At 54.4% G+C, this 25632-nt stretch overlaps 1 protein-coding gene across 1 annotated transcript in view; it reads left to right on the forward strand.

Annotated features, from left to right (window-relative positions):
* LOC138364969 (nuclear speckle splicing regulatory protein 1-like) overlaps window positions 1-25632 on the forward strand; it is a 34253-nt gene that overhangs the window by 7178 nt on the left and 1443 nt on the right. The window lies entirely within an intron of this gene.

Consider the following 25632-nt stretch of genomic DNA (forward strand, 5'->3'; position numbering starts at 1 on the left):
TAGTGAAAACCACTCCAAAGGTAGTGATCGTGACGTCAAGGGTAGTGAACACCACGTTAAGTGTAGTGAACACCACGCCAAGTGTAGTGAACCCCACGCCAAGGGTAGTGAACACCACGCTAAGGGTAGTGAACACCACGCCAAGGGGAGTGAACACCACACAAAGGGTAGTAAACACCACTTCAAGGGTAGTGAACACCACGTCAAAGGTAGTAAAGACCACGCCAAGGGTAATGAACACCACGCAAAGAGTAGTAAACACCACGTCAAGAGTAGGGAACACGACGCCAAATGTAGTGAACACCACGCCACGGGTAGTGAACACCATGCTAAGGGTAGTGAACACCACGAAAATGGTAATGAACACCACATCAAGGGTAGTGAACACCACGCCAAGGGTAGTGAGCACCACGCCAAGGGTAGTGAACACCACACAAAGGGTAATGAACACCACTCCAAGGGTAGTGAACACGACATCAAGGTTAGTAAAAACAAGGCTAAGGGTATTGAACACTATGCCAAGGGTAGCGAACACCACGCCAAGGGTAGTGAAAACCACGCCAAAGGTAGTGAACGTGACGTCAAGGGTAGTGAATACCACGTTAAGGGTAGTGAACACCACGCCAAGTGTAGTGAACCCCACGCCAAGTGTAGTGAACCCCATGCCAAGGGTAGTGAACACCACGCTAAGGGTAGTGAACACCACGCCAAGGGGAGTGAACACCACACAAAGGGTAGTGAACACCATGTCAAGGGTAGTGAACACCACGTCAAGGGTAGTGAACACCACGCCAAGGGTAGTGAGCACCACGCCAAGGGTAGTGAACACCACACCAAGGATAGTGAAAACCACGGCAAGGGTAGTGAACACCACGCTAAGGGTAGTGAACACCATGCCAAGGGTTGTAAACAATATTCCAAGGGTAGTGAACACCACGCCAAGCGTAGTGAACACCACGCCACGTTCAGTGAATACCACGCCAAGAGTAGTGAACACCACGCCCAGGGTAGTGAACACCACGTTAAGAGTAGTGAACAACACGTCATGGGTAGTGAACACCAAGCTAAGGGTAGTGAACACCACGCTAAGAATAGTGAACATTACGACAAGGGTAGTGATTACCACGCCAAGATTAGTGAACACCACGCAATGGGTAGTGAACACGATGCCATGGGAAGTGAACACCACGCCAAAAGTAGTGAAAACCACGGCAAGGGTAGTGAACACCATGTTAAGGGTAGTGAACACCACGCCAAGGGTAGTGAATACCACACGAAGGGTAGTGAACACCACGCTAAGAGTAGTGAACACCAAGTCATGGGTAGTGAACACTACGCCAAGGGAAGTGAATACCACGCCAAGAGTAGTGAACATTACGCCAAGGGTAGTGAACACCACCCCAAAAGGTAGTGTGCACTACAACAAGGGAAGTGAAAACCATGTCAAGGGTAGTGAACACCACGCCAAGTTCAGTGAACACCACGCAACGTTCAGTGAATACCACGCCAAGGGTAGTGAACACCACGCCAAGGGTAGTGAACACCACGCCCAGGGTAGTGAACACCTTGCCAATGGTAGTGAACACCATGCCAAGGGTAGTGAAGACTACGCCAAGGGTAGTGAACACCACGCCAAGGGTAGTGAACACCACACAAAGGGTAGTAAACACCACTTCAAGGGTAGTGAACACCGTGTGAAGGGTAGTGAACACCACGCCCGGGGTAGTGAACACCGTGTGAATGGTAGTGAACACCACGCCCGGGGTAGTGAACACCACTTTAAGAGTAGGGAACACCACGTTAAGAGTAGTGAACACCACGCCATGGGTAGTGAACACCACGCAAAGAGTAGTGAACACCACGTCAAGAGTAGGGAACACCACGCCAAGGCTAGTGAACACCACGCCAAGTGTAGTGAACCCCACGCCAAGGGTAGTGAACACCACGCTAAGGGTAGTGAACACCACGCCAAGGGGAGTGAACACCACACAAAGGGTAGTGAAAACCACTTTAAGGGTAGTGAACACCGTGTCAAGGGTAGTGAACACCACGCCAAGGGTAGTGAACACCACGCGAAGGGTAGTGAACACCACGCAAAGAGTAGTGAACACCACGTCAAGAGTAGGGAACACCATGCCAAGGGTAGTGAACACCACGCCATGGGTAGTGAACACCATGCTAAGGGTAGGGAACACCACGCCAAGGGTAGTGAACAACATGCCAAGGGTAGTGAACAACATGCCAAGGGTAGTGAGCCCCACGCATTGCGTAGTGAACACCACGCTAAGGGTAGTGAACACCACACTAAATGTAGTGAACACCACGCGAAGGGTAGTGACCACCAAGTCAAGGGCAGTGAACACCATGCAAAGGGTAGTGAACACCACGCCAAGGGTAATGAACACCACACCAAGGGTTGTGAACACAACGTCAAGGATAGTGAACACCACACCAAGGTTAGTGAACACCACACAAAGGGTCGTGAACACCCCGGCAAGGGTAGTGAACACCACGTCAAGGTTAGTGAAAACCATGCTAAGGGTAGTGAACACCATGCCAAGGGAAGTGAACACAATGCCAAGGGTAGTGAACACCATGCCAAGGGTAGTGAACACCACGCCAAGGGTAGTGAACACCAAATGAAGGGTAGTGAACACCATGCAAAGGGTAGTAAACACCACGCTAAGAGTAGTGAACACCACGTCATAGGTAGTGAACACCACGCTAAGAGTAGTGAACACCACGTCATGGGTGGTGAGCACTACACCAAGAGAAGTGAACACCACGCCAAGAGTAGTGAACATTACGCAAAGGGTAGTGAACACCACACGAAAGGTAGTGAGCACCAAACCAAGGGGAAGTGAAAACCATGTCAAGGGTTGTGAACACCACGCCAAGTTCAGTGAACACCACGCCACGCTCAGTGAATACCACGCAAAGGGTAGTGAACACCACGCCTAGGGTAGTGAACACCACGTCAAGGGTATTGAACACCACGCCCAGGGTAGTGAACACCACGTCAAGGGTATTGAACACCACGCCAGGGGTCGTGAACATCACCCCAAAGGTTGTGAACACCATGCCAAGGGTAGTGAACACCATGTGAATGGTAGTGAACACCAAGCCAAAGGTAATGAACATCACGTAAAGGGTGGTGAACACCATGCCAGGGGTAGTGAACACCACGCAAAGGGTAGTGAAGACGACGCCAAAGGTAGTGAACATGAAGCCAATGGTTGTGAACATCAAGCCAAAGGTAGTGAACACCTCGCCAAGGGTAGTGAACATAACGCCAAGGGTAGTGAACACCACGCTAAGTGTAGTGAACACCAAGCAAAGGGTAGTGAACACCATGCCAAAGGAAGTGAACTCCTCGCCAGGGGTAGTGAACACCACGCCAAGGGTAGTGAACACCAAATGAAAGGTAGTGAACACCATGCCAAGGGTAGTGAACACCACGCCAAGGTTAGTGAACACCACGCCAAGGTTAGTAAATACCAAGCCAAGGATAGTGAACACAATGCTAAGGGAAGTAAACACCATGCCAAGGGTAGTGAACACCACGCCAAGGGTAATGAACCCCACGCCAAGGGTAGTGAACTCCACGTATAGGGTAGTGAAATCTATGCCAAGGGTTGTGAACACTATGCCAAGAGTCGTAAACTCCTCGCCAGGGATGTTGAACACCACGCCAAGGGTAGTGAACACCAAATGAAGGGTAGTGAATACCACGCCAAAAGTAGTGAAAATCACGCCAAGGGTTGTGAACACCACGCCAAAAGTAGTGAAAACCACGCCAAGGGTAGTGAACACCATGTTAAGGGTAGTGAACACCACGCCAAGGGTAGTGAATACCACACGACGGGTAGTGAACACCACACTAAGAGTAGTGAACACCACGCCAAGTGTAGTGAACACCACGCCAAAGGTAGTGAACACCACAACCAGGGTAGTGAACACCACGTCAAGGGTAGTGAAAACTACGCCAGGGGTCGTGAACACCACGCCAAGGGTAGTGAACACCATGTCAAGGGTAGTGAACACCTTGCCAATTGTAGTTAACACCACGCCAAGGGTAGTAAAGACAACGCCAACGGTAGTGAACACCACGCCAAGGGTAGTGAACACCACGCTAAGGGTAGTGAACACTATGCCAAGGGTAGTGAACACCAAGCCAATTGTAGTGAACACCAAGCCAAGGGTAGTAAACACCAAGCCAAGGGTAGTGAACACCACGCCACGGTAAGTGACCACCACGCCATGGGTAGTGAACACCATGCAATGGGAAGTGAACACCACGCCAAGGGTATTGAAAACCACGCCAAAGGTAGTGAACGTGACGTCAAGGGTAGTGAACACCACGTTAAGGGTTGTGAACACCACGCCAAGTGTAGTGAACCCCACGCCAAGGGTAGTGAACACCACGCTAAGGGTAGTGAACACCACGCCAAGGGGAGTGAACACCACACAAAGGGTAGTGAACACCACTTCAAGGGTAGTGAATACCATGTCAAGGGTAGTGAACACCACGCCAAGGGTAGTGAACACCACGCCAAAGGTAGTGAACACCACGCAAAGAGTAGTGAACACCACGTCAAGAGTAGGGAACACCACGCCAAGGGTAGTGAGCACCACGCCATGGGTAGTGAACACCATGCTAAGGGTGGGGAACACCACGCCAAGGGTAGTGAACAACATGCCAAGGGTAGTGAACCCCACGCATTGGGTAGTGAACACCACACTAAGGGTAGTGAACACCACGCCAAGGGTAATGAACACCACATCAATGGTAGTGAGCACTACGTCAAGGGTAGTGAACACCACACAAATGGTAATGAACACCACGCCAAGGGTAGTGAACACCACATCAAGGTTTGTGAAAACCATGCTAAGGGTAGTGAACACTATGCCAAGGGTAGTGAACACCATGCCAAGGGTGGTGAACACCACGCCAGGGGTAGTGAACACCACGCCAAGGGTAGTGAACACCAAATCAAGGGTTGTGAAAACCAAGCTAAGGATAGTGAACACCAGTCGAAGGGTAGTAAACACCATGCCACGGGTAGTGAACACCACGCACAGGGTAGAGAACACTACGCCAAGGGCAGTGAACACCATGCAAAGGGAAGTGAACACCATGCCAAGGGTAGTGAACACCACGCCAAGGGTAATGAACACCAGGCGAAGAGTAGTGAACACCATGCCAGTGGTAGTGAACACCACGCGAAGGGTGATGAACACCACGCCAAGGGTAGTGAACACCACGCCAAGGGTAGTGAACACAATGCTAAGGGTAGTGAACACCATGCCAAGGGTAGTGAACAGCATGCCAAGGGTAGTGAACACCTCGCCAAGGGTAGTGAACACCACGCTAAGGGTAGTGAACACCACGCCCAGGGTAGTGAACACCACGCCAAGAGTAGTGAACACCACGCCCAGGGTAGTGAACACCAAGTTAAGAGTAGTGAACACCACGTCATGGGTAGTGAACACCAATCCAAGGGTAGTGAACACCACACCAAGAGTAGTGAACATTACGCCAAGGCTAGTGAACACCACGCCAAGTTCAGTGAACACCAAACCAAGGGTAGTGAACACAACGCCAAGGGTAGTGAACACCACGCCAAGTTCAGTGAACACCACGCAAAGTTCAGTGAGTACCACGTCAAGGGTAGTGAACACCACACGAAGGGTAGTGAACACCACGCCAAGTGTAGTGAACACTACGCCAAGGGTAGTGAACACCACGCTATAAGTAGTGAACACCACGCTAAGAGTAGGGAACACCACGCCAAGGGTAGTGAACACCACGCCAAGTGTAGTACGTGAACACTACGCCAAGGGTAGTGAACACCACGCTATAAGTAGTGAACACCACGCTAAGGGTAGGGAACACCACGCTAAAGGTAGTGAACACCACGCTAAGGGTAGTGAACACCACGCCAAGGGGAGTGAACACCACACAAAGGGTAGTGAACACCACTTCAAGGGTAGTGAACACCCTGTCAAGGGTAGTGAACACTACGTCAAAGGTAGTAAAGACCACGCCAAGGGTAATGAACACCACGCAAAGAGTAGTAAACACCATGTCAAGAGTAGGGAACACGACGCCAAATGTAGTGAACACCACGCCACGGGTAGTGAACACCATGCTAAGGGTAGTGAACACCACGAAAATGGTAATGAACACCACATCAAGGGTAGTGAACACCACGCCAAGGGTAGTGAGCACCACGCCAAGGGTAGTGAACACCACACAAAGGGTAATGAACACCACTCCTAGGGTAGTGAACACGACATCAAGGTTAGTGAAAACAAGGCTAAGGGTATTGAACACTATGCCAAGGGTAGCGAACACCACGCCAAGGGTAGTGAAAACCACGCCAAAGGTAGTGAACGTGACGTCAAGGGTAGTGAATACCACGTTAAGGGTAGTGAACACCACGCCAAGTGTAGTGAACCCCACGCCAAGTGTAGTGAACCCCATGCCAAGGGTAGTGAACACCACGCTAAGGGAAGTGAACACCACGCCAAGGGGAGTGAACACCACACAAAGGGTAGTGAACACCATGTCAAGGGTAGTGAACACCACGTCAAGGGTAGTGAACACCACACCAAGGATAGTGAAAACCACACCAAGGGTAGTGAACACCACGCTAAGGGTAGTGAACACCATGCCAAGGGTTGTAAACAATATTCCAAGGGTAGTGAACACCACGCCAAGCGTAGTGAACACCACGCCACGTTCAGTGAATACCACGCCAAGAGTAGTGAACACCACGCCCAGGGTAGTGAACACCACGTTAAGAGTAGTGAACACCACGTCATGGGTAGTGAACACCAAGCTAAGGGTAGTGAACACCACACTAAGAATAGTGAACATTACGACAAGGGTAGTGAACACCACGCCAAGATTAGTGAACACCACGCAATGGGTAGTGAACACGATGCCATGGGAAGTGAACACCACGCCAAAAGTAGTGAAAACCACGCCAAGGGTAGTGAACACCATGTTAAGGGTAGTGAACACCACGCCAAGGGTAGTGAATACCACACGAAGGGTAGTGAACACCACGCTAAGAGTAGTGAACACCAAGTCATGGGTAGTGAACACTACGCCAAGGGAAGTGAATACCACGCCAAGAGTAGTGAACATTACGCCAAGGGTAGTGAACACCACCCCAAAAGGTAGTGTGCACTACAACAAGGGAAGTGAAAACCATGTCAAGGGTAGTGAACACCACGCCAAGTTCAGTGAACACCACGCAACGTTCAGTGAATACCACGCCAAGGGTAGTGAACACCACGCCAAGTGTAGTGAACCCCACGCCAAGGGTAGTGAACACCACGCTAAGGGTAGTGAACACCACGCCAAGGGGAGTGAACACCACACAAAGGGTAGTGAACACCACTTCAAGGGTAGTGAACACCATGTCAAGGGTAGTGAACACCACGCCAAGGGTAGTGAACACCACGCCAAAGGTAGTGAACACCACGAAAAGAGTAGTGAACACCACGTCAAGAGTAGGGAACACCACGCCAAGGGTAGTGAGCACCACGCCATGGGTAGTGAACACCATGCTAAGGGTAGGGAACACCACGCCAAGGGTAGTGAACAACATGCCAAGGGTAGTGAACCCCACGCATTGGGTAGTGAACACCACACTAAGGGTAGTGAACACCACGCCAAGGGTAATGAACACCACATCAATGGTAGTGAGCACTACGTCAAGGGTAGTGAACACCACACAAATGGTAATGAACACCACGCCAAGGGTAGTGAACACCACATCAAGGTTTGTGAAAACCATGCTAAGGGTAGTGAACACTATGCCAAGGGTAATGAACACCATGCCAAGGGTGGTGAACACCACGCCAGGGGTAGTGAACACCACGCCAAGGGTAGTGAACACCAAATCAAGGGTTGTGAAAACCAAGCTAAGGGTAGTGAACACCAGTCGAAGGGTAGTAAACACCATGCCACGGGTAGTGAACACCACGCACAGGGTAGTGAACACTACGCCAAGGGCAGTGAACACCATGCAAAGGGAAGTGAACACCATGCCAAGGGTAGTGAACACCACGCCAAGGGTAATGAACACCAGGCGAAGAGTAGTGAACACCATGCCAGTGGTAGTGAACACCACGCGAAGGGTGATGAACACCACGCCAAGGGTAGTGAACACCACGCCAAGGGTAGTGAACACAACGCTAAGGGTAGTGAACACCATGCCAAGGGTAGTGAACAGCATTCCAAGGGTAGTGAACACCTCGCAAAGGGTAGTGAACACCACGCCAAGGGTAGTGAACACCACGCCCAGGGTAGTGAACACCACGCCAAGAGTAGTGAACACCACGCCCAGGGTAGTGAACACCAAGTTAAGAGTAGTGAACACCACGTCATGGGTAGTGAACACCAATCCAAGGGTAGTGAACACCACATCAAGAGTAGTGAACATTACGCCAAGGGTAGTGAACACCACGCCAAGCCCAGCAAACAATTTTTGGTTGCCACAACATATCTGGAAAGTATTTGAAAGTATTGGAAACGTTTGTTTTATCGTATCAGATATGATATTGTGTGTGGACTTAAATAGGTTTCCAAATCTTATAACCAAGACATATGTATCTAACACTAATTTGAGATGTTGTGGCAACTTTACACTCCTAACATGAGTCATTCATAATCCATTCATATACCAATATGAATCTCTTATGAAAGGTTTGAGCCAATAATCTGAACCCTTTTCACATCTTTGTGTTTAAAGTTAAATTTCTTGAAATTAAATTATATTTTATATTATATTATTTTTATTATATTTTATATTATATTATTATTTTCAATTTAAATATTAAAACCAATTGAAGGGTAAAAAAATCTAATAATTTATATTTCTTTTATTATTTACTAACAATTATAATTATTTACTAACGGAGAGAGGGGAGGCTGTACGGCGGAGAGTGGCGGCTGTGGCGGACAGTGGCGGCGGTGGCGGATAGTGGCGGCGGGCGGACAGTGGCGGTGGGCGGACAGTGGCGGCGGCGGGCGGACAGTGGCGGCGGGCGGACAGTGGCGGCGGTGGCGGATAGTGGCGGCGGGCGGACAGTGGCGGCGGTGGCGGATAGTGGCGGCGGCGGACAGTGGCGGCGGTGGCGGATAGTGGCGGCTGTGGCGGATAGTGGCGGCGGGCGGACAGTGGCGGCTTTGGCGGCGGTGGTGGACAGTGGCGGCGGGCGGACAGTGGCGGCGGCGGGCGGACAGTGGCGGCGGCGGGCGGACAGTGGCGGCGGCGGGCGGACAGTGGTGGCGGCGGGCGGACAGTGGTGGCGGCGGGCGGACAGTGGTGGCGGCAGGCGGACAGTGGTGGCGGCGGGCGGACAGTGGTGGCGGTGGCAGACAGTGGTGGCGGTGGCAGACAGTGGTGGCGGTGGCGGATAGTGGAAGCGGGCGGACAGTGGCGGCGGGCGGACAGTGGCGGCGGTGGCGGATAGTGGCGGCGGGCGGACAGTGGCGTCGGGCGGACAGTGGCGGCGGTGGCGGATAGTGGCGACGGGCGGACAGTGGCGGCGGTGGCGGATAGTGGCGGCGGGCGGACAGTGGCGGCGGGCGGACAGTGGCGGCGGGCGGACAGTGGTGGCTGTGGCGGATAGTGGCGGCGGGCGGACCGTGGCGGCTTTGGCGGCGGTGGTGGACAGTGGCGGCGGGCGGACAGTGGCGGCGGCGGGCGGACAGTGGCGGCGGCGGGCGGACAGTGGCGGCGGCGGGCGGACAGTGGAGGCGGCGGGCGAACAGTGGCGGCGGCGGGCGGATAGTGGTGGCGGCGGGCGGACAGTGGAGGCGGCGGGCGGACAGTGGAGGCGGCGGGCGGACAGTGGAGGCGGCGGGCGGACAGTGGTGGCGGCGGGTGGACAGTGGTGGCGGCGGGCGGACAGTGGTGGCGGCGGGCGGAAAGTGGTGGCGGCGGGCGGACAGTGGTGGCGGTGGCAGACAGTGGTGGCGGCGGGCGGACAGTGGTGGCGGCGGGCGGACAGTGGTGGCGGCGGGCGGACAGTGGTGGCGGCGGGCGGACAGTGGTGGCGGTGGCAGACAGTGGTGGCGGTGGCGGACAGTGGCGGCGGTGGCGGACAGTGACGGCGGTGGCGGACAGTGGCGGCGGTGGCGGACAGTGGCGGCGGGCGGACAGTGGCGGCGGGCGGACAGTGGCGGCGGGCGGACAGTGGCGGCGGCGGGCGGACAGTGGCGGCGGGCGGACAGTGGCGGCGGTGGCGGATAGTGGCGGCGGGCGGACAGTGGCGGCGGTGGCGGATAGTGGCGGCGGCGGACAGTGGCGGCGGTGGCGGATAGTGGCGGCGGGCGGACAGTGGCGGCGGCGGGCGGACAGTGGCGGCGGGCGGACAGTGGCGGCGGTGGCGGATAGTGGCGGCGGGCGGACAGTGGCGGCGGTGGCGGATAGTGGCGGCGGCGGACAGTGGCGGCGGTGGCGGATAGTGGCGGCTGTGGCGGATAGTGGCGGCGGGCGGACAGTGGCGGCTTTGGCGGCGGTGGTGGACAGTGGCGGCGGCGGTGGTGGACAGTGGCGGCGGGCGGACAGTGGCGGCGGCGGGCGGACAGTGGCGGCGGCGGGCGGACAGTGGTGGCGGCGGGCGGACAGTGGTGGCGGCGGGCGGACAGTGGTGGCGGCAGGCGGACAGTGGTGGCGGCGGGCGGACAGTGGTGGCGGTGGCAGACAGTGGTGGCGGTGGCAGACAGTGGTGGCGGTGGCGGATAGTGGAAGCGGGCGGACAGTGGCGGCGGGCGGACAGTGGCGGCGGTGGCGGATAGTGGCGGCGGGCGGACAGTGGCGTCGGGCGGACAGTGGCGGCGGTGGCGGATAGTGGCGACGGGCGGACAGTGGCGGCGGTGGCGGATAGTGGCGGCGGGCGGACAGTGGCGGCGGGCGGACAGTGGCGGCGGGCGGACAGTGGTGGCTGTGGCGGATAGTGGCGGCGGGCGGACCGTGGCGGCTTTGGCGGCGGTGGTGGACAGTGGCGGCGGGCGGACAGTGGCGGCGGCGGGCGGACAGTGGCGGCGGCGGGCGGACAGTGGCGGCAGGCGGGCGGACAGTGGCGGCGGCGGGCGAACAGTGGCGGCGGCGGGCGGACAGTGGTGGCGGCGGGCGGACAGTGGAGGCGGCGGGCGGACAGTGGAGGCGGCGGGCGGACAGTGGAGGCGGCGGGCGGACAGTGGTGGCGGCGGGCGGACAGTGGTGGCGGCGGGCGGACAGTGGTGGCGGCGGGCGGACAGTGGTGGCGGCGGGCGGACAGTGGTGGCGGCGGGCGGACAGTGGTGGCGGTGGCAGACAGTGGTGGCGGTGGCGGACAGTGGCGGCGGTGGCGGACAGTGACGGCGGTGGCGGACAGTGGCGGCGGTGGCGGACAGTGGCGGCGGTGGCGGACACTGGCGGCTGTGTCTGGCGGTGGTGGCGGGTGGCGGCGTCTGTGATGAGTGGTGGCGGCTGGCGGTGGTGGGTGGTGGCGGCGGTGGTGGTGGGTGGTGGTGGCGGCGGCGGCTGGTGGTGGTGGGTGGTGGCGGCGGTGGTGGTGGGTGGTGGTGGCGGCGGCGGCTGGTGGTGGTCGTGGGTGGTGGCGGCGGGTGGTGGGTGGCGGCGGCGGCTGGTGGTGGTGGGTGGTGGCGGCGGGTGGTGGCGGCTGTGGTGGGTGGTGGCGGGCGGTGGCGGGCGGTGGCGGGCGGTGGCGGGCGGCGGCGGCTGTGGTGGGTGGTGACAATCGGCGGTGGGGGGGGCTGGTGGCGGCTGGCGGTGGGTGGTGGCGGGTGGCGGGTGGTGGTGGGTGGTGGCGGGTGGCGGCTGGTGGTGGGTGGTGGCGGCGGCGGTGGTGGTGGGTGGTGGTGGCGGCGGCGGAGATGGGTGGTGGCGGCGGCGGTGGTGGTGGGTGGTGGTGGCGGCGGCGGTGATGGGTGGTGGCGGCGGTGGTGGTGGGTGGTGGTGGCGGCGGCGGCTGGTGGTGGTGGGTGGTGGTGGTGGGTGGTGGCGGCGGCGGGTGGCGGTGGTGGGTGGCTGGTGGCGGGTGGCGGCTGGTGGTGGGTGGTGGCGGCGGGTGGTGAGTGGCGGTGGTGGGTGGCGGTGGCTGGTGGCGGGTGGCGGGTGGTGGCGGGTGGTGGCGGGTGGCGGCTGGTGGTGGGTGGCGGTGGCTGGTGGCGGGTGGCGGGTGGTGGCGGGTGGTGGCGGGTGGCGGCTGGTGGTGGGTGGCGGCTGGTGGTGGGTGGTGGCGGCGGATGGTGAGTGGCGGTGGTGGGTGGCGGTGGCTGGTGGCGGCTGGTGGCGGCTGGTGGCGGGTGGTGGCGGGTGGCGGCTGGTGGTGGGTGGTGGTGGGTGGCGGCTGGTGGTGGGTGGCCGGTGGCGGCTGGTGGTGGGTGGCGGGTGGCGGCGGGTGGTTGGTGGTGGCGGCGGGTGATGAGTGGCGGTGGTGGGTGGCGGTGGCTGGTGGCGGGTGGCGGCTGGTGATGGGTGGTGGCGGCTGGTGGTGGGTGGTGGCGGGTGGCGGCTGGTGGTGGGTGGTGGCGGCGCCGGCGGTGATGGGTGGTGGTGGCGGCGGTGGTGGTGGGTGGTGGTGGCGGCGGCGGTGATGGGTGGTGGCGGCGGTGGTGGTGGGTGGTGGTGGCGGCGGCGGCTGGTGGTGGTGGGTGGTGGTGGTGGTGGGTGGTGGCGGCGGGTGGCGGTGGTGGGTGGCGGTGGCTGGTGGCGGCTGGTGGTGGGTGGTGGCGGCGGGTGGTGAGTGGCGGTGGTGGGTGGCGGTGGCTGGTGGCGGGTGGTGGCGGCTGGTGGTGGGTGGTGGCGGGTGGCGGCTGGTGGTGGGTGGTGGCGGGTGGCGGCTGGTGGTGGCGGCTGGTGGTGGGTGGTGGCGGCGGCGGCGGTGATGGGTGGTGGCGGCGGCGGTGGTGGTGGGTGGTGGTGGCGGCGGCGGTGATGGGTGGTGGCGGCGGCGGTGGTGGTGGGTGGTGGTGGCGGCGGCGGTGATGGGTGGTGGCGGCGGTGGTGGTGGGTGGTGGTGGCGGCGGCGGCTGGTGGTGGTGGGTGGTGGTGGTGGGTGGTGGCGGCGGGTGGCGGTGGTGGGTGGCGGTGGCTGGTGGCGGCTGGTGGTGGGTGGTGGCGGCGGGTGGTGAGTTACGGTGGTGGGTGGCGGTGGCTGGTGGCGGGTGGCGGCTGGTGGCGGGTGGTGGCGGGTGGCGGCTGGTGGTGGGTGGTGGCGGCTGGTGGTGGGTGGTGGCGGGTGGCGGCTGGTGGTGGGGGACGGGTGGTGGCGGGTGGTGGGTGGTGGCGGCGGGTGGTGAGTGGCGGTGGTGGGTGGCGGTGGCTGGTGGCAGGTGGCGGCTGGTGGTGGGTGGTGGCGGGTGGCGGCTGGTGGTGGGTGGTGGCGGGTGGCGGCTGGTGGTGGGTGGTGGCGGGTGGCGGCTGGTGGTGGCGGGTGGCGGCTGGTGGTGGGTGGCGGCTGGTGGTGGGTGGCGGGTGGCGGCGGGTGGCGGCTGGTGGTGGGTGGCGGGTGGCGGCGGGTGGTGGGTGGCGGGTGGCGGCGGGTGGCGGCTGGTGGTGGGTGGTGGCGGGTGGCGGCTGGTGGTGGGTGGCGGCTGGTGGTGGGTGGTGGCGGGTGGCGGCTGGTGGTGGGCGGCGGGTGGTGGGTGGCGGGTGGCGGCGGGTGGCGGCTGGTGGCGGGTGGCGGCTGGTGGTGGGTGGCGGCGGGTGGCGGCTGGTGGTGGGTGGCGGCTGGTGGTGGGTGGCGGCTGGTGGTGGGTGGTGGCGGGTGGCGGCTGGTGGTGGGTGGCGGCTGGTGGTGGGTGTTGGCGGGTGGCGGCGGGTGGCGGCTGGTGGCGGCCAGCTGGGACACACCCTTCACCACTGAAGGTCTGAGTACAACTAACCATATGTCTCTCTCACCCACCAGCCCAGTGTTGCCAGCTCGCGCTCTCAAAATGTTTCCTTCAAAGATTGTATATTATCTTTGAACAACAAGTTTGATTATCAAGGAAATAATGCATATATTATTGTCACATTAATACTGTGCAATATCTTATTACATTCCTGCTAAATAATTATAATTTGAAACAGGACAAAAAATCCAACATATATATAAAAACCAACATTAGAGATCACGAGGCCTAGGCCTCGCCTGTGACCACACATCCTGCCTCCCTGGCCTGCTACACTCACACACCTCACACTCTTAACTCTCTCATAATCACTCTCACTCTCTTACTCTGTCACTCTTACTCTGTCACTCTTACTCTCTGTCACTCTTACTCTGTCACTCTTACTCTGTCACTCTTACACTCTGTCACTCTTACTCTCTGTCACTCTTACTCTCTGTCACTCTTACTCTCTGTCACTCTTACTCTCTGTCACTCTTACTCTCTGTCACTCTTACTCTGTCACTCTTACTCTGTCACTCTTACTCTCTGTCACTCTTACTCTCTGTCACTCTTACTCTCTGTCACTCTTACTCTCTGTCACTCTTACTCTCTGTCACTCTTACACTGTCATTCTTACTCACTCTCAGTCACCCTTACCCATTCATACTCACTCTCTCTCTTACTCTCATACTCTTACTCTCAATTACTCTTACTCTCAATTACTCTTACTCTCAATCACTCTTACTCCCAATCACTCCTACTCTCAATCACTCCTACTCTCATTCTTACTCTTACTCCTACTCCCAATCACTCTTACTCTCAATCACTCTTATTCTCATTCTTACTCTTACTCTCACTCTTACTCTTACTCCCAATCACTCTTACTCCCAATCACTCTTACTCTCAATCACTCTTACTCTCATTCTTACTCTTACTCTCATTCTTACTCTTACTCACTCTTACTCTCAATCACTCTTATTCTCATTCTTACTCCTACTCCCAATCACTCTTACTCTCAATCACTCTTACTCCCAATCACTCTTACTCTCAATCACTCTTACTCTCAATCACTCTTACTCTCAATCACTCTTACTCTCATTCTTACTCTTACTCACTCTTACTCTCAATCACTCTTATTCTCATTCTTACTCCTACTCCCAATCACTCTTACTCCCAATCACTCTTACTCTCAATCACTCTTACTCCCAATCACTCTTACTCTCAATCACTCTTACTCCCAATCACTCTTACTCTCAATCACTCTTACTCTCAATCACTTTTACTCTCAATCACTCTTACTCTCAATCACTCTTACTCTCACTAACTCTCAATCACTCTTACTCTCACTCTAACTCTCAATCACTCTTACGCACTATTACTCACTCTTTCTCTCAGTCATCCTTACTCACTCTCATACTCACTCTTACTCTGTCACTCTTACTCTCTGTCACTCTTACTCTCTGTCACTCTTACTCTCTGTCACTCTTACTCTCTGTCACTCTTACTCTCTGTCACTCTTACTCTCTATCACTCTTACTCTGTCATTCTTACTCTGTCACTCTTACTCACTCTCAGTCACCCTTACCCATTCATACTCACTCTCTCACTCTTACTCTCATACTCTTACTCTCAATTACTCTTACTCTCAATCACTCTTACTCCCAATCACTCCTACTCCCAATCACTCCTACTCTCAATCACTCCTACTCTCATTCTTACTCTTACTCTTACTCCCAATCACTCGTACTCTCAATCACTCTTATTCTCATTCTTACTCTTACTCTCACTCTTACTCCCAATCACTCTTACTCCCAATCACTCTTACTCTCAATCACTCTTACTCTCAATCACTCTTACTCTCAATCACTCATACTCTCAATCACTCTTACTCTCATTCTTACTCTTACTCACTCTTACTCTCAATCACTCTTATTCTCATTCTTACTCCTACTCTCACTCTAACTCCTACTCCCAATCACTCTTACTCCCAATCACTCTTACTCCCAATCACTCTTACTCCCAATCACTCTTACTCTCAATCACTCTTACTCTCAATCACTCTTACTCTCAATCACTCTTACTCTCACTAACTCTCAATCACTCTTACTCCCAATCACTCTTACTCCCAATCACTCTTACTCCCAATCACTCTAACTCTCAATCACTCTTACTCTCATACTCACCCTTACTCTCAATCACTTTACTCTCACTCTTACTCATTCTGTCACCCTTACTCTCACTCTTACTCACTCTGTCACTCTTACTCACTCTCAGTCACTCTTACTTATACTCACTCTTACTCACACTTACACACTCTCTGGCACTCTCACTCACCTTCAGTCACTCTTACTCACTCTTACCCACTCTCGCTCACTCTTACTCACTCTAGTTAATAAGAACACGCCAATATAAGACAACAAAACGTTTTCAGATTCTTTCTCACCACTTTCCAGCAACTTTTATAATTTATATAAATTATCTTATTTTATGAATTTTACAAAAAAACACCATAAATTTTATATATAAACATGTAAAAACTATTTGTTTTACATTTGGAAGAAAATAATTGACGAAAAACTATTTATAATTAAACCTTTGTGTTTGGATTTTTTGAGTAAAAGTTTCTCAAAGGCTCTCCTGCACCATTCTCAATGCAAATCATTCCCACACCTATGGGAAGAGATAGGCGAACGTTGTGTAGATGATTTGTCTTTGCTGGGAGTTCAGTGAACACCAAACCAAGAGTAGTGAACACAACGCCAAGGGTAGTGAACACCACGCCAAGTTCAGTGAACACCACGCAACGTTCAGTGAGTACCACGTCAAGGGTAGTGAACACCACACGAAGGGTAGTGAACACCACGCCAAGTGTAGTGAACACTATGCCAAGGGTAGTGAACACCACGCTATAAGTAGTGAACACCACGCTAAGGGTAGGGAACACCACGCCAAGGGTAGTGAACACCACGCCAAGTGTAGTGAACACTACGCCAAGGGTAGTGAATACCACGCTATAAGTAGTGAACACCACGCTAGGGGTAGGGAACACCACGCTAAGGGTAGTGAACACCACGCTAAGGGTAGTGAACACCACGCCAAGGGGAGTGAACACCACACAAAGGGTAGTGAACACCACTTCAAGGGTAGTGAACACCCTGTCAAGGGTAGTGAACACCACGTCAAAGGTAGTAAAGACCACGCCAAGGGTAATGAACACCACGCAAAGAGTAGTAAACACCACGTCAAGAGTAGGAAACACGACGCCAAATGTAGTGAACACCACGCCACGGGTAGTGAACACCATGCTAAGGGTAGTGAACACCACGAAAATGGTAATGAACACCACATCAAGGGTAGTGAACACCACGCCAAGGGTAGTGAGCACCACGCCAAGGGTAGTGAACACCACACAAAGGGTAATGAACACCACTCCAAGGGTAGTGAACACGACATCAAGGTTAGTGAAAACAAGGCTAAGGGTATTGAACACTATGCCAAGGGTAGCGAACACCACGCCAAGGGTAGTGAAAACCACGCCAAAGGTAATGAACGTGACGTCAAGGGTAGTGAATACCACGTTAAGGGTAGTGAACACCACGCCAAGTGTAGTGAACCCCACGCTAAGTGTAGTGAACCCCATGCCAAGGGTAGTGAACACCACGCTAAGGGTAGTGAACACCACGCCAAGGGGAGTGAACCCCACACAAAGGGTAGTGAACACCATGTCAATGGTAGTGAATACCACGCCAAGGGTAGTGAGCACCACGCCAAGGGTAGTGAACACCACACCAAGGATAGTGAAAACCACGCCAAGGGTAGTGAACACCACGCTAAGGGTAGTGAACACCATGCCAAGGGTTGTAAACAATATTCCAAGGGTAGTGAACACCACGCCAAGCGTAGTGAACACCACGCCACGTTCAGTGAATACCACGCCAGGAGTAGTGAACACCACGCCCAGGGTAGTGAACACCACGTTAAGATTAGTGAACACCACGTCATGGGTAGTGAACACCAAGCTAAGGGTAGTGAACACCACGCTAAGAATAGTGAACATTACAACAAGGGTAGTGAACACCACGCCAAGATTAGTGAACACCACGCAATGGGTAGTGAACACGATGCCATGGGAAGTGAACACCACGCCAAAAGTAGTGAAAACCACGCCAAGGGTAGTGAACACCATGTTAAGGGTAGTGAACACCACGCCAAGGGTAGTGAATACCACACGAAGGGTTGTGAACACCACGCTAAGAGTAGTGAACACCAAGTCATGGGTAGTGAACACTACGCCAAGGGAAGTGAATACCACGACAAGAGTAGTGAACATTACGCCAAGGGTAGTGAACACCACCCCAAAAGGTAGTGTGCACTACAACAAGGGAAGTGAAAACCATGTCAAGGGTAGTGAACACCACGCCAAGTTCAGTGAACACCACGCAACGTTCAGTGAATACCACGCCAAGGGTAGTGAACACCACGCCAAGGGTAGTGAACACCACGCCAAGTGTAGTGAACCCCACGCCAAGGGTAGTGAACACCTTGCCAATGGTAGTGAACACCATGCCAAGGGTAGTGAAGACTACGCCAAGGGTAGTGAACACCACGCCAAGGGTAGTGAACACCACACAAAGGGTAGTAAACACCACTTCAAGGGTAGTGAACACCGTGTGAAGGGTAGTGAACACCACGCCCGGGGTAGTGAACACCACGCGAAGGGTAGTGAACACCACGCAAAGAGTAGTGAACACCACTTTAAGAGTAGGGAACACCACGTTAAGGGTAGTGAACACCACGCCATGGGTAGTGAACACCACGCCAAGTGTAGTGAACCCCACGCCAAGGGTAGTGAACACCACGCTAAGGGTAGTGAACACCACGCCAAGGGGAGTGAACACCACACAAAGGGTAGTGAAAACCACTTCAAGGGTAGTGAACACCGTGTCAAGGGTAGTGAACACCACGCCAAGGGTAGTGAACACCACGCGAAGGGTAGTGAACACCACGCAAAGAGTAGTGAACACCACGTCAAGAGTAGGGAACACCATGCCAAGGGTAGTGAACACCACGCCATGGGTAGTGAACACCATGCTAAGGGTAGGGAACACCACGCCAAGGGTAGTGAACAACATGCCAAGGGTAGTGAACAACATGCCAAGGGTAGTGAGCCCCACGCATTGCGTAGTGAACACCACGCTAAGGGTAGTGAACACCACACTAAATGTAGTGAACACCACGCGAAGGGTAGTGACCACCAAGTCAAGGGCAGTGAACACCATGCAAAGGGTAGTGAACACCACGCCAAGGGTAATGAACACCACACCAAGGGTTGTGAACACCACGTCAAGGATAGTGAACACCACACCAAGGTTAGTGAACACCACACAAAGGGTCGTGAACACCCCGGCAAGGGTAGTGAACACCACGTCAAGGTTAGTGAAAACCATGCTAAGGGTAGTGAACACCATGCCAAGGGAAGTGAACACAATGCCAAGGGTAGTGAACACCTCGCCAGGGGTAGTGAACACCACGCCAAGGGTAGTAAACACCAAATGAAGGGTAGTGAACACCATGCAAAGGGTAGTAAACACCACGCTAAGAGTAGTGAACACCACGTCATAGGTAGTGAACACAACGCTAAGATTAGTGAACACCACGTCATGGGTGGTGAGCACTACACCAAGAGAAGTGAACACCACGCCAAGAGTAGTGAACACCACACGAAAGGTAGTGAGCACTAAACCAAGGGAAGTGAAAACCATGTCAAGGGTTGTGAACACCACGCCAAGTTCAGTGAACACCACGCGACGCTCAGTGAATACCACGCAAAGGGTAGTGAACACCACGCCCAGGGTAGTGAACACCACGTCAAGGGTATTGAACACCACGCCAGGGGTTGTGAACACCACCCCAAAGGTTGTGAACACCATGCCAAGGGTAGTGAACACCATGCGAATGGTAATGAACACCAAGCCAAAGGTAATGAACATCACGTAAAGGGTGGTGAACACCATGCCAGGGGTAGTGAACACCACGCAAAGGGTAGTGAAGACCACGCCAAAGGTAGTGAACATGAAGCCAATGGTTGTGAACATCAAGCCAAAGGTAGTGAACACCTTGCCAAGGGTAGTGAACATAACGCCAAGGGTAGTGAACACCACGCTAAGGGTAGTGAACACCAAGCAAAGGGTAGTGAACACCATGCCAAAGGAAGTGAACTCCTCGCCAGGGGTAGTGAACACCACGCCAAGGGTAGTGAACACCAAATGAAAGGTAGTGAACACCATGCCAAGGGTAGTGAACACCACGCCAAGGTTAGTGAACACCACGCCAAGGTTAGTTAATACCAAGCCAAGGATAGTGAACACAATGCTAAGGGAAGTAAACACCATGCCAAGGGTAATGAACCCCACGCCAAGGGTAGTGAACACCACGTAAAGGGTAGTGAACACTATGCCAAGGGTAGTGAACACTATGCCAAGAGTAGTAAACACCTCGCAAGGGATGTTGAACACCACGCCAAGGGTAGTGAACACCAAATGAAGGGTAGTGAATACCACGCCAGGAGTAGTGAACACCACGCCAAGGTTAGTGAACACCATGCTATGGGTAGTGAACACGATGCCAAAGGTAGTGAACACCACGCCAAAAGTAGTGAAAACCACGCTAAGGGTTGTGAACACCACGCCAAAAGTAGTGAAAACCACGCCAAGGGTAGTGAACACCATGTTAAGGGTAGTGAACACCACGCCAAGGGTAGTGAATACCACACGACGGGTAGTGAACACCACACTAAGAGTAGTGAACACCACGTCATAGGTAGTGAACACTACGCCAAGGGAGGTGAACACCACGCCAGGAGTAGTGAACATTACGCCAAGGGTAGTGAACACCACCCCAAAAGGTAGTGAGCACTACACCAACAGTTGTGAAAACCATATCAAGGGTAGTGAACACCACGCCAAGTTCAGTGAACACCACGCCAAGTGTAGTGAACACCACGCCAAAGGTAGTGAACACCACAACCAGGGTAGTGAACACCACGTCAAGCGTAGTGAAAACTACGCCAGGGGTCGTGAACACCACGCCAAGGGTAGTGAACACCATGTCAAGGGTAGTGAACACCTTGTCAATTGTAGTTAACACCACGCCAAGGATAGTAAAGACAACGCCAACGGTAGTGAACACCACGCCAAGGGTAGTGAACACCACGCTAAGGGTACTGAACACTATGCCAAGGGTAGTGAACACCAAGCCAATTGTAGTGAACACCAAGCCAAGGGTAGTAAACACCAAGCCAAGGGTAGTGAACACCACGCCACGGTAAGTATACACCACGCCATGGGTAGTGAACACCATGCAATGGGAAGTGAACACCACGCCAAGGGTATTGAAAACCACGCCAAAGGTAGTGAACGTGACGTCAAGGGTAGTGAACACCACGTTAAGGGTTGTGAACACCACGCCAAGTGTAGTGAACCCCACGCCAAGGGTAGTGAACACCACGCTAAGGGTAGTGAACACCACGCCAAGGGGAGTGAACACCACACAAAGGGTAGTGAACACCACTTCAAGGGTAGTGAACACCATGTCAAGGGTAGTGAACACCACGCCAAGGGTAGTGAACACCACGCCAAAGGTAGTGAACACCACGCAAAGAGTAGTGAACACCACGTCAAGAGTAGGGAACACCACGCCAAGGGTAGTGAGCACCACGCCATGGGTAGTGAACACCATGCTAAGGGTAGGGAACACCACGCCAAGGGTAGTGAACAACATGCCAAGGGTAGTGAACCCCACGCATTGGGTAGTGAACACCACACTAAGGGTAGTGAACACCACGCCAAGGGTAATGAACACCACATCAATGGTAGTGAGCACTACGTCAAGGGTAGTGAACACCACACAAATGGTAATGAACACCACGCCAAGGGTAGTGAACACCACATCAAGGTTTGTGAAAACCATGCTAAGGGTAGTGAACACTATGCCAAGGATAGTGAACACCATGCCAAGGGTGGTGAACACCACGCCAGGGGTAGTGAACACCACGCCAAGGGTAGTGAACACCAAATCAAGGGTTGTGAAAACCAAGCTAAGGGTAGTGAACACCAGTCGAAGGGTAGTAAACACCATGCCACGGGTAGTGAACACCACACCAAGAGTAGTGAACATTACGCCAAGGGTAGTGAACACCACGCCAAGTTCAGTGAACACCAAACCAAGGGTAGTGAACACAACGCCAAGGGTAGTGAACACCACGCTATAAGTAGTGAACACCACGCTAAGGGTAGGGAACACCACGCCAAGGGTAGTGAACACCACGCCAAGTGTAGTGAACACTACGCCAAGGGTAGTGAACACCACGCTATAAGTAGTGAACACCACGCTAAGGGTAGGGAACACCACGCTAAGGGTAGTGATCACCACGCCAAGGGTAGTGAACACTATTCCAAGGGTAGTGAACACCATGCCAAGGGTAGTGAACACCACGCCCAGGGTAGTGAACACCACTCCAAGGGTAGTGAACACCACTCCAAGGGTAGTGAACACTACTCCAAGGGTAATGAACACCACGCCAAGGGTAGTGAACACCGCGCCAAGGGCAGTGAACACCACGCTAAGGATAGTGAACACCACGCCAAGGGTAGTGAACACTAAGCGAAGGGTAGTGAACACCACGCTAAGGGTAGTGAACACCACGTTAAGGGTAGTGAACACCAGGCCAAGGGTAGTGAACACCATGCCAATGGTAGTGAACACTAAGCGAAGGGTAGTGAACACCAAGCCAAGGGTAGTGAACACCACGCAAAGGGTAGTGAACATGACGCAAAGGGTAGTGAACACCACGCCAAGGGTAGTAAACACCACGCCATGGGTAGTGAACACCACGCTAAGGGTAGGGAACACTACGCCAAGGGTAGTGAACACCACGTGAAGGGTAGTGAACACCACTCCAAGGGTAGTGAACACTATTCCAAGGGTAGTGAATACCATGCCAAAGGTAGTGAACACAACGTCCAGGGTAGTGAACACCACGTGAAAGGTAGTGAACACCACTCCAAGGGAAGTGAACACCACGCCAAGGGTAGTGAACACCACGCCAAGGGTAGTGAACACCACATCAAGGTTTGTGAAAACCATGCTAAGGGTAGTGAACACTATGCCAAGGATAGTGAACACCATGCCAAGGGTGGTGAACACCACGCCAGGGGTAGTGAACACCACGCCAAGGGTAGTGAACACCAAATCAAGGGTTGTGAAAACCAAGCTAAGGGTAGTGAACACCAGTCGAAGGGTAGTAAACACCATGCCACGGGTAGTGAACACCACGCCAAGGGTAATGAACACCAGGCGAAGAGTAGTGAACACCATGCCAGTGGTAGTGAACACCACGCGAAGGGTGATGAACACCACGCCAAGGGTAGTGAACACCACGCCAAGGGTAGTGAACACAACGCTAAGGGTAGTGAACACCATGCCAAGGGTAGTGAACAGCATGCCAAGGGTAGTGAACACCTCGCCAAGGGTAGTGAACACCACGCCAAGAGTAGTGAACACCACGCCCAGGGTAGTGAACACCACGCTAAGAGTAGTGAACACCACGCCCAGGGTAGTGAACACCAAGTTAAGAGTAGTGAACACCACGTCATGGGTAGTGAACACCAATCCAAGGGTAGTGAACACCACACCAAGAGTAGTGAACATTACGCCAAGGGTAGTGAACACCACGCCAAGTTCAGTGAACACCAAACCAAGGGTAGTGAACACAACGCCAAGGGTAGTGAACACCACGCCAAGTTCAGTGAACACCACGCAACGTTCAGTGAGTACCACGTCAAGGGTAGTGAACACCACACGAAGGGTAGTGAACACAACGCCAAGTGTAGTGAACACTACGCCAAGGGTAGTGAACACCACGCTATAAGTAGTGAACACCACGCTAAGGGTAGGGAACACCACGCCAAGGGTAGTGAACACCACGCCAAGTGTAGTGAACACTACGCCAAGGGTAGTGAACACCACGCTATAAGTAGTGAACACCACGCTAAGGGTAGGGAACACCACGCTAAGGGTAGTGATCACCACGCCAAGGGTAGTGAACACTATGCCAAGGGTAGTGAACACCATGCCAAGGGTAGTGAACACCACGCCCAGGGTAGTGAACACCACTCCAAGGGTAGTGAACACCACTCCAAGGGTAGTGAACACTACTCCAAGGGTAATGAACACCACGCCAAGGGTAGTGAACACCACGCCAAGGGCAGTGAACACCACGCTAAGGATAGTGAACACCACGCCAAGGGTAGTGAACACTAAGCGCAGGGTAGTGAACACCACGCTAAGGGTAGTGAACACCACGTTAAGGGTAGTGAACACCAGGCCAAGGGTAGTGAACACCATGCCAATGGTAGTGAACACTAAGCGAAGGGTAGTGAACACCAAGCCAAGGGTAGTGAACACCACGCAAAGGGTAGTGAACATGACGCAAAGGGTAGTGAACACCACGCCAAGGGTAGTAAACACCACGCCATGGGTAGTGAACACCATGCCATGGGTAGTGAACACCACGCCAAGGGTAGTGAACACCACGCTAAGGGTAGTGAACACCACGCTAAGGGTAGGGAACACTACGCCAAGGGTAGTGAACACCACGTGAAGGGTAGTGAACACCACTCCAAGGGTAGTGAACACTATTCCAAGGGTAGTGAACACCATGCCAAAGGTAGTGAACACCACGTCCAGGGTAGTGAACACCACGTTAAAGGTAGTGAACACCACTCCAAGGGAAGTGAACACCACGCCAAGGGTAGTGAACACCACGCCAAGGGTAGTGAACACCATCCCAAGGATAGTGAACACCACGCCAATGGTATTGAACACCACGGTAAGGGTAGTGAACACAATGCCAAGGGTAGTGAACACCATGTCAATGGTAGTGAACACTAAGCGAAGGGTAGTGAACACCAAGCCAAGGGTAGTGCACACCAACCAAAGGGTAGTGAACATGACGCCTAGGGTAGTGAATACCACGCCAAGGGTAGTAAACACCACGCCATGCGTAGTGAACACCATGCCATGGGTAGTGAACACCTCGCCAAGGGCAGTGAACACCACGCCAAGGTTGGTAAACACCACGCCAAGGTTAGTGAAGCCCACGCCAAGGGTAGTGAACATGACGTCATGGGTAGTGAACACCACGTTAAGGGTAGTGAACACCACGCCAAGAGTAGTGAAGAACATGCCAAGGGTAGTGATCACCACGCCAAGGGTAGTGAACACCACGCCATGGGTAGTGAACACCATGCAATGGGTAGTGAACCCTACGGCAAGTTCAGTGAACATCACGCTATGGGTAGTGAACACCACGCCAAGGGTAGTGAATACCACGGCAAGAGTTGTGAACACCACGCTAAGGATAGTGAACACCACGCTAAGGATAGTGAACACCACGTCAAGGATAGTGAACACCACGCCTTGGATAGTAAACACAACTCCAAGGATAGTGAACACCACGCTAAGGATAGTGAACATAACGCCTAGTTCAGTGAACACCACGCCAAGGATAGTAAACACCACTCCAAGGATAGTGAACACCACGCCAAGTTCAGTGAACACCACGCCAAGGTTAGTGAACACCACGACAAGGATAGTGAAAACCACGCCAAGGATTGTGAACACCACGCCAAGGATAGTGAACCCCACACAAGGATAGTGAACACTACGGC

Source organism: Procambarus clarkii, chromosome 15 (assembly GCF_040958095.1).
Source record: "Procambarus clarkii isolate CNS0578487 chromosome 15, FALCON_Pclarkii_2.0, whole genome shotgun sequence".
NCBI classification, from domain to species: Eukaryota; Metazoa; Arthropoda; class Malacostraca; order Decapoda; family Cambaridae; genus Procambarus; species Procambarus clarkii.